This window comes from Sinohyriopsis cumingii, chromosome 4 (genome assembly GCF_028554795.1).
Source record: "Sinohyriopsis cumingii isolate HCF-2022 chromosome 4, ASM2855479v2, whole genome shotgun sequence".
NCBI lineage: Eukaryota > Metazoa > Mollusca > Bivalvia > Unionida > Unionidae > Sinohyriopsis > Sinohyriopsis cumingii.
Window position 1 is genome coordinate 73,308,093 of NC_142964.1, and position 19,683 is coordinate 73,327,775.

The following is a 19,683-nucleotide window of genomic DNA, read 5'->3' on the forward strand; positions in this document are numbered from 1 at the left end:
ACACAATCACATCATTACAAGAGTGAATGTTTATAATCACACTACTCCACACTTATTCAAATTGGCAACTTGAATAGTCTCTTTTCTAGAGATTTGGGTAGCCTTGAGAAGGGCTGTTTTTTTTAAAAAAACTCCAGATGCACCTGGTTAATGGCGACACTTCCCAGGCCGGGCACCAAAGACACAGCGTCGGCTCCAATCATTATCCAAAATTGACTGTAGCTTCTGGGAATGCGGAGGAAGCTTGTGTGGCCTCATCATCACAAACTTCAGTTTATGGGACCCTGAAGACTTCCCTCTGTCTTCTCATGTGCCAGGTGTCACAAGAGACAAAAGTCAAAATACTTGTAATCATTCTCAAGAAAAAGGACATTGGTCTTCAGAATGCCTTAAGAAACTACAGGAGCATGAGGATGAGAGGGGTTTAGAACAGGAAGAAAAAGAGGTACCCTCCTCAAAGGAAGAGCCCAGACATGTGCAGAAAGAGAAAAAAGAGAAGAAAAAAGACGAGGAAAAAGTGAAAACGAAGAGGAGACAAAACGTGTGAAGGTGACAAACTGGAAAATAGAGAGAGTGAACAAAGACACAGAAGAAGTATGTGAACTTTTTGAAGTGTTGTGTTGTGAATTTGATTGTAAACTTTGTACCAGAATAAGCAAGATAGAAAACGTAAGTCCTTGTTGGTTTTGATTTTTTAGAATATGTATCTACACCCACGCACTCACTCAAACATTCACACACGTACATCGTGGGTAAAGAAAGGGATTTTGAGCTTAAATTGATTTTGGCAAAATGAATGATATCTTATTTCGAGAGAAGTGGGTGGCCATGAAAATGACCGTTGGGTATTTGTTTAACAAATAAACTCAGGAACTTGACGTAATCAGATTTAACTGCCTTAAGCCTCTGCCATGGCCAAGGCCTACTTCTGGACTGGCTCCTGTCGATGATGATTTGGTTGAAATCACTAAGTGTTTTATTGCAGGCATAGTAACAGGGCTGGGTTGTTTGGCTCGGAAAGGTCTTTTTCTCTTGGGTCGCATTAAAGATGTCTGATACATTTGTTTTAGACTCCTTAGCTCTACCAAAACGTCTAAGAATACTGTCACTGTTTGACTTTCACTGTCTTCCTTCTCTCATAGACTAAGGCCGGTGCACCCCAATTCATTGTCTTCTTAGTTGTTTGAAAACTGTGTCGCATGGATTGACTGCGCACAACCGCTAGCACATCTATATTGGGAATGTGACGTCACAGTCCGCTCTCTTCGTATTGGAAGACTGACTCAGTGTTGTGAGTTAAGTTTGTAACGTGTGTTTAGATTAGTGAAAAAACTCAATCCGTTTCGATCCGCACTTCTTCTTTAAATAACCTCATTCCCTTCACCTGTTCTCGTCACAAGATGTGGACAAACGTAGAATCATCTACTCTCGTATCGTCAATGCTGTTTCGTACGGACTTACCCATGTATGTCAGATCATCATGGATAATAATCCGGATCACAGGTACGAGCATTTGGAAAAGAAGAATTTATGTGGAGAGACAAAACTTTTTGAAGAGAATTCTTATCTACGGTCCTGAAGTCAGAAGAAGTTTGAGGAAGAGAAGAAGACCTATGCTTTGCCCTCCATGTTAAAGGAATGATGTTAACAAAAAAACCAAAGGCCCTTGTCGGGACCACTCATACGCCTCAAAAAGATTTGGTTTTTTGCCTATTTTTTTTTTACTCGGTTGTATAGTTGTTTGTATGTTGTATTTTGCATATAAATATATAAAATGTTTTAAATATATCTGTCCCGCCATAAACGTTCTAGGTCTCCCCCCCCCCGCTCTTTGGTCCCGATTGAGGTCACCACCTTGCTACATTGTTACTCATCTTCAGTCCTGTGACGTCACCTTACCTGTTCCATTCCTACTGTCCCAGAAAGGCCCATTTTGTCCCTCTATAGACCCATCCATGTTAAAATTCCGTATGTTAATTTCATATTCATAGACAGGCTCACAGTGACAAATTTCCGTTTGTCCCCAGACTGCCGGGACCCTATTTTTAAAGGTAAGTCCCATTGTCCCTAGGGTGCCCCACTATACTACTGCTATACTCATGTTCAGTCTGACATACATGTACGTAGCTCAGGATGTGTGTGTGTGTGTGTGTGTGTGTGTGTGATTAGGATTTTTAACGTAGCTTTTGAAAAAATTCAATCATATCGTTAGTATGTCTGCAGTGTGGCAGCTTATAGTAATGTCTAGCACTAGGGCATCATGCCGCAGATATGTAGCATGATGTCCCATCCAATCACATTATCCTGACACCAGGCCGACCAGTCCTAACTCTAACCTCTCAATGCCGAGCGCCAAGTGAGGCAGCTGCTAGTACGATTTTTATAAGTCTTTGGTGTGACTTGGCTGGGGTTCGAACCCGCGACCACTTAGGCCACAGCAAGGGTCTGTAAATGTATGTATTTAGTCAAGGAGTGTGTGTATGTATATATATATATATATATATATATATATATATATATATATATATATATATATATATATATATATATATATATATATGTTCGTGTATTATTTTATCATGAAACGTAAAATTGCATTAAAGGTGGTCAAGGGAAAAGCTGTACATGTGGAAACGTAAACGCCATTTTTTTGTACATGTGGAAACGTAAACGCTATTTGATAAACACAACAAACAGGAAACAATAAGGTACATTTGCAATACCTTTAATTTTTCACGCTTGAAATTAATATAGACAAAATGGCTTTCTAAGCAGATTGCAAGAAAATACCATTCTTTTTTTCTAGGCGATGATTAATTTGTCCTCTGTGCCCGATGCAATTAGTAATGTTTAAACATATGCCATGTCTGTATGACTCAAAGTACTAATTATATGGATGAATGGGAACCGGATTAGAAATGGGTGACATAAAATAAAGCAAATATGGGTTTGACAGGTCCGGACTGATTTACAATGTAAAGTAAAATAATCGTATTCTAGCTGTAACATAAAAATAGAGACAATAGTTAATGGAATTTGAGTCCTTTCAGATCCTTGAATTTGTGAATCTCATTACATTACTGAAATTAGCACCTGACTCATTTGTGCGGAATTTGAATCATGAGTTTCGAACATATGCAAATCCAAAGAATGCCCCGGCTCGTGTTGTTTTCTCTACTCTGAAGCTTGCATCAAGGGTATTTCTATGCTGATAAATATAGGTTTGATCAGGAGCAACCAGAAATTTTAAGTTTTTAAATTTTGAATAACGTGAAGTTTTCGTAGGTTTACTATGGAAGCTTAATTAGTAAAGCGAGGGACTTGCAGAGCAATGGTAACTTCCGTGAAAAACTTTCCATGCAGCTAATAAACGAATTAATTTCCATCTAGCTAATAAACTAATTAATTTCCATCTAGCTAATAAACGAATTAATTTCCATCTAGCTAATAAACGAATTAATTTCCATCTAGCTAATAAAGGAATTAATTTCCATCTAGCTAATAAACGAATTAATTTCCATCTAGCTAATAAATGAATTAGATGATAAGGCAGACACTATTAGCTGACAAGGCAAGCATCTTTTACCAATCATATCTAAACATCTTTACATTCGGCCAAATATCATTTACCAAAGATTGCCTTATTATGTGGTATATAGAGAAAACCTTGACACGATGTTACTGTGGGTTGGGTGGTCCTTAAACTGTGGTATATAGACAAAACCTTGACACGATATTACTGTGGGTTGGGTGGTCCTTAATCTGTGGTATATAGACAAAACCTTGACACGATGTTACTGTGGGTTGGGTGGTCCATAAACTGTGATATATAGACAAAACCCTGACACACGATATTACTGAGGGTTGGGTGGTGCGTGCGTGCGTGCGCGTGTGTGTGTATGTATGTATGTATTATGTATGTATGTGTGTGTGTGTTTGTGTATGTATGTATGTATGTATGTATGTATGTATGTATGTATGTGTGTGAATATGATTGCAGTTTATAATTTAAAGAAATTAAACAATAAAAATGACAACTTAATTAAACATCCCTTTATGAAAGTTACAACATAAGTCAAAGTCACTGCTATTTTTAAAGTGAATCACCTGGCACAAATCTCCAAACTTTCGTAAGTGAGTTTAAACTCATTCTCATATCAAAGCGTTGGTGTTAGGGCTGTGTGGGCCCGATACTAAATGAGTACAATGGGCCCCCTAAGTCTAATTTCTATATGACCGAAGAAATTCTGTTAAATATTCGTTGAAAAATACAAGCTTATTTTCAAAATCAAATTTTTTGAAAATAATCGGCTTTAATTATAATCTGTTTCAAACAAAATCCAAAGTTTTCGCCCTCCACGCAACCTCGGAGTTTTACAGGCACACAATTTCATCTACTAGGAACTAGTTTATAAGGATCGCTTTACCGTTAAATATCCAAGTATTTTAGCAGAACTTGACTTGGGTGGCAGGGGAGAGTTTCGTAAATTGGCCCCTGTCAGATTTCTTAACTTAAGGCTATAGTGTAACTTTTTCAGCTCTTATTGTTTAATAATTAAAGTTATGGATATGCTTGTGAATTGGATGTTTCGGGCTGTGTTGTTCTTTAAACTGATGAGGCATTAACACTTCCCTTGGCAATATTACAGTATGTAGACAGTTAAATATCAGTAGTCATCTAGGGAGAAGAGCTAGCCACCCATAGAAGTAAACATATGGGTTCAGGGCAAGTAAACATATAGGTTCAGGGCAAGTAGAATATCTCAGAAACGGCTTGGATGGCAACTTTTTAAATTCCACTAACCTGTTTAAGACACAATGTTTTGCAAATTATTACCTAGGAAATCAGCTTGTATTTACACTGTGAGCATCTCTTAGTGTTAAAAATGACATTTCTCAAGTGAAAAATGCAGATACAAATTTTCGGTTGGGGTGCATAAACTTATTTTGCTATGAACTGCCGTTGACTTCTCTGGTCAAGTGAATATACCCATATGCTTTGTTTTAATTTGGCTATCCAAAAATATTGACATTTTTGACCTCATTTGTTTATTTTATTTTTATGATATTTTATGCTAGGCAAGTGAATGCGGCATTCGTGCATAAAAACTGTCCCCTTGCATCCTGGAGGTAATCCCTAATTACATTACCGTTCACTATTTCTGCTATTTCGACAATGGTAAATTTAGTCTGGCAAATAAATGGAACTATAAACTGTGACAGTTTAAAAAATTCTATCTGGAACATTTATAAAAATATAGTCTCTTAGAGTATAATAAAACTGCTAGGCAAAGGGAGGTAATAAAATTCTAATCTATAGGACTCGTACTAATTCAGGACACACAGTACTAATGATATGGAAAAATGGGAAATGGAGTAGATATGGGTTTTGGTTGACCAGGATTGGTTAATAATGTAAGTTATGTTTTAGGGAAAATAATCTTTTGAAAGCTTATCCTAGTTGTAAGTGAACACAAATAGAGACGTTGTTTTATTGGTGGAATTTCAGTCCTTTAACAGTCTTGAGTTTGGAACACTCATTACTAAAATTAGCACCTGACTCTTTGGTGCGGAATTGAAAGCACATGTTTCAAAAGACATGTAGGTCCAGAAAATGCCGCAGCTCATATCCTTTCCTCTATACAGAAGTTGACATCCAGGTTTCATCTATACTGATCAATATAGGTTTGATCATGAACACTCAGAAATTTTAAGTTATTGAATGTGTAATATCATGGTGTTTGCATAGGTTTACTATTTGAACTGGAGTAGTACATTGAGTCCTTCAGCCTATAATCCTATTAGAGAATAACCAAACATTAAGAAAGGGTTTTATTGCTGTACGCACGTTGTGCACAGGAAATAGAAATTGCATTTTAGTCACGTATGAAAAGTGATTATTACTGAACGATTTTAAAATATCCGACAATCAAAAATGATCAGTTTGGTAGTTACACATCAGTAGAATAAATATTTAGTACATAATGTCTGATTGATCCTAGGTTAGTGATTGATGTTTTTGATAAAATTTTACAATTTGGATGAGAAACTTTCCTTAGCAAGAAAACTGAAATAAGTAATAAACTGTATCGTTTTATATTCTATGACCTCAAAACTGGGTGCAGTCTTTTAAAACGGAATTGAAGAATTAAACTGATTGTAAGTGAACCATATATAATCTCTGCATAAGAACAACATGTAAGGAAAATACATTCTTTAGAAACAGAGAAATACCTTCTTCGGTCTCGTCTATTGGTTGTCGTTATGAACGTGGCATTGCGTTTCTAAGTATAAGTTGTAAACTGGTTGCATCCTATCATTTGGTGCAAAAAGACTTGAGTGGAAATTACATTACATTGCAAGTCATGCAAAACTACTGGTGCACCGTACTCCTACTAGAGTTAGTTTCAATGCAAAGATAACATTACTTCCGGAACTTTTATGTCTTTGTTTTGCCTAGGTACTAGTGGTACTTTGATTTAATGTAATTTAAGGAACCTAAATGACATATCGGCTGATTTTGATGTAAGAAACCAATTAAAGTGTTATTTCTCCCAATTCTCCGAAGTATGGCGTTTTATTCTACTCCCCTCCCCCGGTGACGATCAGGTGTATAAAATCTTCAGGTATGACTGTCTCGAGGGATTTACAGTTGATTGTAGAATACCGGCGTTACAACGGACCAGTATCTAGCGTACATGCAACATTTGTTTCCCACTTTTAAATAAAATCTAGTCAAATAAAGAATGATTTATTTTCAGACAAAATACATGTTATTTTGTCTAAATCAATTTAGTCAATTTTGAGAATAAAATATAATCTTATCAACATTTTTATTTCATTTTAAGGCATGCAGTGTGTATGTCTTCTGTCTCAATGTTTACATAAGTTACTTTGCATGTGGCTCTATTTAAAAAAGTTGGTATAAAATAGTTCTCCATACAGTTTAAATTGAATTAAACGCAGCTCGGCCTGATCACATGGTTACTTTCTGGCCAATGGAGATATTCGCGACATTTACCAACTGATTCAATTGCAATTATTTATCTATACCAACGCCTTAAACAATAATAATAAAAATCCTACCACCCCTAAATCCCTGTGAATTCCGATCAAAATTTACAACCCCCGGATTGAAATCACTCATTAGAAGTTAGAACAATGTCATAGCACAGAGGAGGCATTCCTGCACACCAACACTCATCACTTTTGCAAAAGAAATCATATGGCAGGCTTTACAAACCAATCTTTAAAACAAAATATTGTATTGCATTGACAATATGCTCAGTAGGTGTTATTAAAGGTCATATGCATGTTACTATCAAGAAATCTCACTAAAAATGTTCACGATAATGCTTTTGAAAGATCGGAAAGCGTAGACAGCATGATCAACCAAGACGTGCCTTACTCAAGCGTTTTTTTTTTTTTTTTCTCTTTTAAAAAATAACCTGATTTAAACAAAAACAGCAACAACGTTTTCCTTTTTCTTTTTAAAATGACCAAACATAATTCCATCGATCACTGGCATAACCTGATTTGACACGGTACTCTATAATACTATATAACGAGTCGATGACTCTTGGCTAGCGAAGATAGGACTATGTATTCTGCCGCAGCGAAGAGGCTTACTGAAAGATAGCTACGAGCTACATAAATGTGAATGCTTTGTTGATAAAATCCTCTGGTATGATGGTAGAAAGGAAGAAAATTGGAATTTTAGGGATTAAATGATCTTTGTTTGCGTATTTGATTAAGTGTAAATTGTTACGTAATCACTCACACAGTTAGCATAAAGTCCTTTCTAGACTTTCTTTACTTTGCGAGTGATTAAGAGAAATTTACACATTAATAAATATCTAACCGTGATCAAGTGACATTTAGCAAAAATCATATGGCTTCCTCGTTTAAAATTCCAACTATTCGCAACCAATCTATTGTCCCAAGTTTGGTTACTTGCATCATTAACCAATTCATGCGTTATTGGAACCCATTCAATATCGTTATCATATAATGTTGATCTGTTTTGCCCATTATGTATTTCCAGTCATTACGCTTTGGGTTAATACGGTTATTAAAGATTATATTAAACTGATTTAGATCTATGTCATTATTATTCGAATGCAATGATTGTCCGCCAGCTAAAGTGAGATTACATCAAAAAATAATTTTCGGATTTGAAAGTATACATAAAAATTTAAAACTGATGTAAATAAGACTGGTACACTTTTATCTGTGAAATGCAGATAACATACTTTAGATAATGCCATTCATAATGCAAGTTAAGTTGATTATGTCAGGATTTTATATCTCACTGATCTATGTCTCTATTAACAGAGTCATCACTGTTAAAGCTTAAAGTTGTCGAAAATGTGCAATGGCCTGTATGTTAAACTGTTGTTTTCTTTGTCGTAGATTTTCGTCTAGTTAAGTTTTTGCGCATTGCTGAGGTTTAAATGGAGCGTTAAACTGAGGTTTAAATGGAGCGTTAGACTGAGGCTTATTCTTTTGCGATAAAATGAGGTGTATCTGGAGCGTTAAAATGAGGTGTATCTGGAGCGTTAAACTAAGGTGTATCTGGAGCGTTAAACTGAGGTTTAACTGGAGCGTTAAACTGAGGTGTAGCTGGAGCGATAAACTGAGGTGTATCTGGAGCGTTAAACTAAGCTGCGCGACAAGGATAAGAACCACTGCTTTTTAAATCAGAAGTCCAATTAGTATTTTTCCCAAAGTTTTGATAATTCATAAAGTGTGATATATTTGTTTTTGGTTTTTTTACTTTTCGTTTAGTTCATTGTTTTTGTCTCCCATTTGGTCATTAGCTTCTTTATATCCATGGCGACCGTTTTTGGTATGTCGCTTCGGTTGTGGAAACTATTTCTCTTACAGGTACCGTGGAAAACAGAAGTAATCCACGGGTCTTTACAGGTCCTGCACCATGGGGTACAACTCTTTCAAACGATGGCTCTCCGGCGTTAGTAGAATATCAGCAGTTACCCGTTAAGCTAGATTTGCTCTAAAATCTAATGACCCGTTAAGCTAGATTTCCTCTAAAATCTAATGCATTAATGCGTGTGCAGTATGGTTGATTTTTAAGCGATCGGAACTAAATAGTGTCGAACTGGCCGATTTATGCAATCCCCAAAAAGGCAGATGGGCCGCGGAAATTTAGGTATAAAGGAAATGCCTTCTCGTCCGCCGTGATGGTGGTCCGCCTAATCTAAGGCAGGGCCATACTTTATGGCCCTGTTCTACATTGGAAGGAACCCGCTATTACTGTACAGATTTCGAACATGAATAATCATATATATATATAAATATATATAAAGGGTAAGATCTTTCAATCTTCAAGATAAATATCAATTGACATTTCATCGCCTTAGAAAATGAGGCGCTAGAGATCAATATCTCGTGAGATGTTATGTTCTCTCTCACGTGATCACGTACTAACACATGTCGCACTATTATTTAAGTAACTGGATAGAAACTACTTTCTTGTACCTCATCAAAATAAGTAACATTAAACTAATCATTCAAATAGTATTTAAATATATACAAGGAAATACCGGGCGTGTTAGTGCCAGCCCTGGTCCCTCCACCCAAGCTTCTCATACGAATTTCGGAAAATCGTCTTGAATTACATTAGATAATTGGAAAGATTTTAAACAGTTACGAAACAAAATTAAACATCATTATTGGCATTTTACTTTTAATAAAAACTTGGTAAATTTTTCCCGAAGGTTGTAAGCTATTTTAACATAAAATAGTATTTAAAACCCAGTATGATCCGACGAAAGACGAGATCACGCACACTTTGATATGAAATTTATGAAGATGACATGATCTTGTATTTTATTATTATAAATATATATTCACCAATTTGTTCTTCATTGATTGGTCCTTTTGTTGAGTCATCATTACATCTCCTCTTTATCTCAACCTCTTTCTCTCTTTGAATTAATTGAAGCAGTTCATTTCGAACCACAACCTTAGATTTGTGTGCTTGTGTGATAGCGTTATAATTTACTTTTTGTTTTGTCAGCATGTACAGACAAACGTACACAGAAAATACCAGACAGGAAATCATGAATATATTCGAATTCAAATGGAAAACAAATTGAAAGCAAAGAAAGTAAACAAGAAAAAAAGAATACATGTGTTATAGTTCATGATTTGGTTTGATGTATCTAACTGCGATAATTTAATGGGCAGGACATTCCTCATACATTATATTGAATTTGACGGACATTTTGTGGAGGAGAACGATAAAACATCAGGTAAGTTAGCCAACAATGAGTTAAATTTATTAACAATCGTATTACTTATCAAGTTGATTCTGTATGCAACTTTGATCCAGCTGACATAATTTGCAATAAAACTTATTTGTGTTTTAATACCTATCGTGTATACTTGCCTATAAGTCGAGTCCAACTGAAAACATGGCATGATGCGCGAGCAGATCAGGGTATATATTGTTTGTTCTAGTGATTACTCCTAAACAAACTGTATAAACCCAGATCTGTAGACGCAATATGCTCACTTTGGTCTTATCCTCATCTTATAAGTGTGTGTATACGGTATTTCTATGAAGTCATCGAAATACAAAAATAAAAAGGAGACAATAAAACATCTGCTACTTAACAAGGTCGTAGTGAAATACTAACAAAAGTCAAGCGCTACATACATAATCAGACCGACGACAACAGAAATATTCTTTTAGATGTATTGAAGCTGTGTAAACACCGATTTAATACCCTGTTAATGTGTAAAACCTTGTGAACCGTGACGTCTGGCTCGGAAAGTAAGCACGTTAACAAACTGCACGATAGCGGTCACAAAATTAACTAACGTTCAACAAGGCATATAAACATGAAATTCACATGTAGACGCACACAATATATGTATTTATTTTGCTTCAGAGGCTCAGGTTAACATTCATGATAAGAAATTAAAAAGTATATGATATGTTAAGGCACATGTCACAATTTACGTTGAAGCTGTCGAAAAAGGTGAAATCTAATACATATTTTGTATATCCAAAAAGTACTTTTATTTAAACTTAAATGGTGTATTTGAAAGAACTTCATAACATAACTGTATGTTACGAATTGTGGAAAGGCAAAGTTTGCACTAGATTGATTGAAATCGAATATAAGAACTTGTCATTTTCTGTCCCACATTCCTGTGCAACAATATTTTCAGCACGAAATTATATTTTAGAGATGATAATGTAATCGTAAAGCACATATCTTCTTATCTCTAACTCTTTCATCAGAAAGGTAATATGTTGGTAATTCTAATTTTACTTTCCAAAGTTTCAAATTGACATCATGAATTGATGCTGACATTACAAAACTCTGTGTGCGTGGGTTCTAGTCTCAGGCTCGGCTAACATGGGTACTTGAGAGAGCCTGCCAGTAGCTTCCCGTGGGTCGGTGGTCTTTCCCGGGGTTTTCCAGGGTTCTTCCTCCACCAGTTATACTTGCCGCCATGTATAGCCTATATTGTGCTGAAAATGGCTTTAAACCCTACAGCAACAGCAACAACAACATTCCAGCGAAACCTTTCACACAGCATTACAGAGTATTTTTGTCATGCAATCATTTAAATCACAAAGTTTTGTCAGGTCATCATTTTGATGATTATGTTGAAAACAACGAAGACAATCATATCGTCTCTATTTTGGACGTTAAGAATTGCGGTTTTGTACTCTACCTATTGTGGTAATTCTATGTATGAGCTCATTTTTATTAGATCTTATCTACCCACATATAAGTACCCTATCCTTTCTAAATTCCCTTCAAATATGTATGTTCTACTTAAATATCTAAGTTGAATATGGACTGTCTGGATAAATATTTATTCAATATTTTTATTGTTCTGTTAATAAACTTTTTCATGTGAATGATGTTGAAGTTTTTGAAAATCTTTCTCTCGTTATACTACAAATACAAATGCATAACGGTCGGATATTTGACTACGAATTATTATAGCCAGATACATTGGAACCCGTCTGTTTTTCCTATTTATGATTTATTGTATGCATGTCTGTACCTCATTAAATAAATTCATACAAATCCTGAGCATTTCCACCATAAAATATATCACCACTTAATGTTCTATTAAGCCAGTCACGGATCGTCTGGTGAAAGTTCTATTTATATTTGTTTGTTCATTCTTTTGATTTTTTTTTTGTATACTTTTATGTACGTGGTTAAAATTATTTTCAATCTTCTTTCGTCTTTGATCATGATTTATCGAAGCTTTTATTTATGATAATATTTATTCAATTCAATTTTATTTGCTCTTATTGTTAATGTTCACTGATCTTTTCATAGTTTAACGTACTCGCAAAAACAAAAACTATTTCCAAATAGTTTTCCTTCATCTTTATATTTCCTCTATTACGATGCCAATTTAATTTCAACACATTACACACACACACACACACACACACACACACACACACACACATTTACAACGTTGTATTAGTATAAGGTCTTTTCTTTGCATATTTACGCCATTTGTCAGTACTAATGTATTTGCTACATATATATTTTACAGATTCATCTGCTGTCCTTATTACCTCTATAGTCGTTTTACCGTGTTCACAATCCAGATGCTTTGTTCACCAGTGATTTCATTTTATTTTCAACTATTTATACTCGTAGGGAGATTAACTTGTAAAATACTGAACATATTTGTCCGACAAAGTTTACAATGTTTTCGACCGATCGTCTAAGTGGTTAGAGCGTCCGCCTCAGATGCCGGAGGTCGTGGGTTCGATCCCCGTCCGAGTTATACCAAAGACTTATGCACTCAGCATTAAGGGGGTTAGTGTCAAGACTGGTCGGTTTGGTGTCAGAACATGATTGGGTGGGACATAACTCCACATGTTTGCAGCATGATGCCCCAGTGCTAAACATCACTATAGGCTGCCACACTGCAAACATCGTAGCGATATGACTGAAAAATTGTTAAAGCTACGTTGAAATTCCAAATCACAATTACTCTCTCTCTCTCTCTCTCTCTCTCTCTCTCTCTCTCTCTCTCTCTCTCTCACACACACACACACACACACACACACACACACACACACACACTGTTTTTCATGTGTCATATTCATACATTTTCCACGGGTCTGAGCTGAATTATCTGACATTTCCAGTGTTGGCGGAGATTGACATTTTGTATATTCCCGAAACTATGGTTCAAAACCAGAAAACATCTCCAGATTTGTTCAAATGAATGATTTCATCATGCGAAAATTCCAAGTACATATATTTCGATATAATTCCTTTTTTTGTATTCTTGAGTGGTTCTCTAAACTTTGGAATGGCCAGTTTTACATCTTCCATTTATGTTCAGTATGTCCCAAATTTTAAACAAAACATCATATCCCTTCCAAAATCTTTTTGAAGTTCATTTTTCAATTATATTCAAGTTATGATTTACATTGAAGAAAGAAAGTGTCTGAAAAATTAGACATATCGCGCTATTATACAATCTGCATTCGAAAAGGAAATGATAAATTATTCTTAATAGAAAATCTGCAAGAGCAGGAATGATCAATGATACCGTATGTTCTCTATGTGCAACATTTATTTTTCTTTTCTAAATAAGTGAAGTAATATTCAATGTTCTATTCATCGTATAATTACTAAACGTTTTTATCCCATTTTCCCCTAATTTGAACTGTTCTTTTTCTGGAGGTTTGCTCACTGAAGATAATTTTAAAAGTATGATCTATATAGTTCATCTCTTTTCGACTCAGCCCATGCAGATTTGTAAAAATGTATATGACAGTCAAATTTTATTTCTATCCTTAATTTTGATTCATTCGCTTTCAAATCTACTAATTCTGCCTGAAATTAGTTACGTTAAACATGTTATAATCTTTTGTGCCAGCTTTAGCGATGTATTTGCAGATTGTTCAGTCAACCATTATCTCATTTCACTGTGTCTCATCTTATTCTTCTTTAATCTTGTTGCCTTTGCTGTCACATATAATTGATGTTACCGTATGCCATAGGACTTTCTTGTTGCCTCTGTTGTCACATAATTGATGTTACCGTATGCCATATGACTTTCTTGTTGCCTTTGCTGTTATATATAATTGATGGTACCTTATGCCATAGGACTTTCTTGTTGCCATTTGCTGTTACATATAATTGATGTTAACGTATGTCATAGGACTTTCTTGTTGCCTCTGTTGTCACATATAATAGATGTTACTGTATGCCATAGGACTTTCTTGTTGCCATTTGCTGTCACATATAATTGATGTTACCGTATGCCATATGACGTTCTTGTTGCCTCTGCTGTCACATATAATTGATGTTACCGTATGCCATAGGACTTTCTTGTTGCCTTTGCTGTCACATATAATTGATGTTACCGTATGCCATAGGACTTTCTTATTGCCATTTGCTGTTGCCTCTGCTGTCACATATAATTGATGTTACCGTATGCAATAGGAATTTCTTGTTGCCTCTGCAGTCACATATAATCGATGTTACCGTATGCCATAGGACTTTCGAGATCAAAGTCCAAATGCCTAAGGTATTCTTATTAACCGTCATTTAATTTACAATTAGTTGTTGTTGTTGTTCTATGGTTTAACGCCATTTTTCAGCGCAAGATAGGCTATACATGGCGGCCAGTATAACTGGTGGAGGAAGAACCCTGGAAAACCCAGGGAAGAACCACCGACCCACGAGAAGATACTGGCAGGCTTTCCCACGTACCCACGCTAGCCGAGCATTGGACTCGAACCCACGCAGACAGAGGCGAGATGGCAGTGATCCGGAACGGTGAACGCTTTAGACCAGCCACTCGGGGCCCCTACATTTAGTGGCACTTTCTATATGGGCTACTAGGTATTCATCAGTGGTCGGAGAAAGGATGGACGTGTTTCACAATTTTAATAACAAAGCGACGATGTAGTCCATTTTTAATGTCGAGGTAAGGTAGTTAAATATTCAGTCTAGATAAGTTGTTTTAATAAAAAAAAAATGGACAGAACGACAACACATTTAATCGTCCTGTTTCATCAGTAAAAGGGAACGACACTAACCTAAATGTTCAAAAGCTCAGCAAATTTGATACTTGACTTAATACCGATAACATTGTAATAGACGATGCAGAGTTCTTTCTTTCTTACCAAAGAAAACCTATGAATATTATACCATACGGAAATTAGATTAACTACTAGTATCTATTCGACATTAACAAATTCTAACTCATAACAGCCATTTTCTCAGTACTTTTTGACGACTTTGCTATTTTGTCTAAATAAATGTTTGACGATCGAACATGACTTAAAAGTGTACAAGAGTATAACCGTAACAGAGAAAAATTTATATTAAATATTTTTCTTTATGACATTTTGTGTAATCATCCACATTAGAAAATGATAGACAAAATATTAACATCGTCATTTATCAGTCAGATTAGGATTAAAAAAGGGAGTAAAGTAGTTTAAGTTACTGCATGCCGAATATCCGGTTGAAGATCAAGGCCAGCTGGGCTGCTCTCTACTAATGGTGAAACATTAGATATAACATACTCCTTAAATAATATTTATACTGTTTTGTGCTAAGATTTAGGCAGCAGATTAATAAGCGTTTGTAATGGCTCATTCCGATCCAAGCATCCGAAATTTACACGCAACTGATAAGTTATTTATGGGAATAAACAAGATGCTGTCAAAATTGTGAGTGCATGATAATCGGGTCAATCCACATGGCTTGTAGTATACTAGTAACTAAGTTACCGTTATTTTAAATGTTTTGACGCAAATACAAATAAAAACCAAAGCAAAACAAACAAAAAATCAAAATCGGAATTACCTGTTTGTGCCATTTTGCTCAAAAAAGCTCTTCACGGTACACAACTCCTCGCGACTGCCTGAAATCATGGCCGGTTACGTTTCTAATTCATGAAGCTGCTCGCTAACCATTTGGTATATGGAGACACAATATAACGTTTTATATCAGTTATATATCTATAAAACACTCCAAATTTGCGAGTAAGATATCTGCAACCTAATTTCAAGTACGTGTAGCTGTGTGTGATTTTCCCTTATCAATGTATGAATTTAAATGAATCACAGGTAATCAATGAATGTTAATAAATACGACTGCAAATGAGTATTTTCTTCCTTTGAGCAGCTATGCATGGATGAACAAGTGCTTTCTATTAAATTTTTGCGTTACTAGCATACCTTACTTTATTGATTTTCCGTATTTGTATGCTGATATTTAATCTGTTTATCTTACCTTTCTATAATTACTTCCAAGAACTAGTGACACTGTTGAAAGACACTATGAATCGGCCAGAAGTTTTGTTGAGGACTAAGGAGGTTTCATCGTATTTGCAACGAAATTTTTCAGGCGAACGTAAACATGATTTTATCGTTACCCACAATTTAATCTGCTGTATATTTAAACCTTTACATCAGCTTAAACTCAACTGATGGTATTTTGCAAGACGACATTAGTCAAATTTAAAAAGTCAAAAGTTTACTGAAATATAATATTAAAATATAAATGGAGACCAAGATATGCTCAAAATGAAAAATATAAATAGAAAAACACATAACTGAATTAGCAGTGGTGTTTACAAACTATGAAGAAATTGGCATAATGAAAAAATATTAAGGAAAAAGTACTTTTAAGGAAAAGCGGAAACAAACATGGAGATAGTACAACAGAGAACCCTATACTGAATACCTCACGGAAAAAAATTAAGAACACTGTAATGAATGGATGAATCAATACTTGAGAAAATAAGTACCACGGAGACGAAAATTACAGAATATCTCAAATAGCAAGAAATTTTAAAGCATTAAAACCAAATATCAAATCAGATACGATATTGAAAATTGATAGGTGTTTTATGATATAAACCGTAGAAGGCTGAATTTAACAAGCCAGAAGGTGCGGACGATAACGACAAATGACACAATGAGGTAGGATTAACAATCCATCAGGTAAAATTAAGAAAATGAAGGAGGATTAATAATTATATCATAAAATCCTGGATAAAATTTCATACGTTTAGCAGACCTAAATAATTTTTACTGAATACGTTTGCATGGTTGAATAGAAAATGTAATCGAATAAGATAGTAGTGTGCAAAGATAGTATTTCGAGTAGTTCGGGTTTATAAAGAAATCTGGGAAATGGGCACAAACACAGTCAAGAGAAGAAACACAACGTAAATATTAATTTGCACCCACAATAGTACAAGGCCACAATTAGACCTAAATGAATGATTGTACCAGCAATTACGAGGTTCTAGGAGTAATATAGATGATCATAGGCTAAACCGGGAGATGGATAAGCCAGGGGCATCAACCCTTAAGTGGCCTCGAAAAGCGTTTTTCAAATAAACAATTTTGAAAATACTTCGTGGTGTACATTGAAATCTTTACACAGTAAATTATATGGGTTTGTTTTGACTTTCGAGTCATTTCCAAAATTTCAATATAACCAAGGCCTCAAACTCTTTAATGACTCTGGCCTCTCAACCTCTGAAGGGGCCTGCATGATCACTAAACAGAATCAAAGGTTGGAAAGCACAGATTTTAAAGAGGTCATGCAATTACTGATCACTTTTTATGAATTCGAAAAGAGGATCTACGACTTCACATGTTGAAAGGTATTACAAACAGACAGAACACACAAAAAAGGATATCAGTAAAGAAACAGATTCAACCTAAAAGGCTAAATTGAACAAGTGCTGGAAAATGTTGAAAGTAAAATTTCAAAGAAAGTTGGACATACAACATAGGTTACAAATTAATGTTAGAGACAATGTGAAACAAAATAAATTCAAACGTTAAATAAATGTTAAAATTAGGTAAATGGCTGAACAGGTTATTTAAAGACAAAGGTGTGTCAGTTGCCACCTTTATTACATACATATGTATTTTCGCGTCACCTGCTGTCCCGCCTATAGCTAATTTTGTCAATTGTTTAGGAGGTTGTGAAGAAACAAGTACTGATGCAAAAGGTAGCACAGATTGATTATTTCGTGAAAAAAGTCAAACAAGCTATGAAATATATTGCACAAGCAATATCATTGGGTGTCAACAGCAGTGTAAGAAACTGGCATTTGACAAGAGCTGGACAGCTTGTGACATTTTTAGCTGATTCTATACTTTGGCTAAATTGGACATTAGCTGTCCTATTATTTGTATTTTTGATCAGAGATGTAGACACAGTTGTTGTTGTTGTTGTGGGGTTTAACGCCACTGTTCAGCATACGATAGGCTGTGTATGGCGGCCAGTACTAATGGTGGAGGAAGAACCCGGGAAAACCTCGAGAAGAACCACCGACCCACGAGAAGCTACTGGCAAGCTTTCTCACATACCCACATTGGTCGAATACTAGACTCGAACCCACGCAGACAGAGGTGAGATGGCAATGATCCTTAACGGAGAGCTCTTTAGACCACTCGGCCACTCGGGGCCCCGTTGTAGACACAGTAACAAGACGGTAATACAATTAATGGCCTTTAAAAAGCATTAATTAGACCATCCCCATTAACTATCGTCATCATGATTATTTGTTTGATTTTTGCTAATTATCTTATAAATCATTTGATGCTACGATCCCAAAACAGTCACCGAGTTTATCTTTGTTATCTACATAGTTTCACGTTGTCTTTCTTTGTCGAATTGTTACAAAAGATGTTGGGACCATATTTTTACATCGTCGATATTTGTGGCAGTGTTCAGACCTGGTTTAAAACTATCATATGACTCTTTAAGCTAGTTATTGTGGTATGTATATTTAATTTGCATTGTTTGTTAGTTGTTATTGGAAACTACCTGGTGTACCTGACATAATCCATGTTCAATATTTTAATTTTAGTGATATGTTTCTAATAATAATTAACATTTTATTTTGTAAACATCGGGATCATTCTATAAGTTTTTTTTTTTCCATTCGGTAATGTTTTTTTTTTAGACAATGCTAATTGTGACTAGAGATCAAGTAGAAGACTTTAAAATCTTGTCTCTCAAGGGAACATTCATTCGTGCTTTAAGCTTTAGCGCAATCAGGTTGCACTATATGTTGTGTCCATTATTATCTTCGGGCTGGAATCTATTTGCTTCATATTATTAAATTCAGTGAGTATTTTATTTGGAAATACAAAAGTGCTCTGATAAAATTCTTGGATAGAGACATTAACTGAAGTTTATAGCGAATTGAAACCTGAAATTATATTACTGTGATTCAACAAAAGACTGTTGACACATCAGCATTATATAAACTGCAAGAAACACCTCATCATCTTTAGTTTTGGATTTAATTTGGATTTATACTGAATTTTATTCAGGACTTTAAATTATTAAGACTTGAGTTTGTAATTCTAGGATTATTTGGGATCTAATTGGTAAAACCGTACGTTCCTTTTTATTACATTTTTACGTTGCATTAACGGGAAATAAATTATTTGTTGAATTTATAAAGCTTGTTGCTTTTAACTCTTTTCTGTTATAATAATTCTCTTCTCAAATAAAGTTTAATATTCAATAATGGAGAGAGACTTTATACCAAAAGACATATTACATAGCTCACGATTATTTGATTCAATTGTACAGTTCCCCTTTTGTTAAATCAGAAATGTATTGCAAAAATAATTATGCTGAACTTACTTCCTCGTAGATGTTA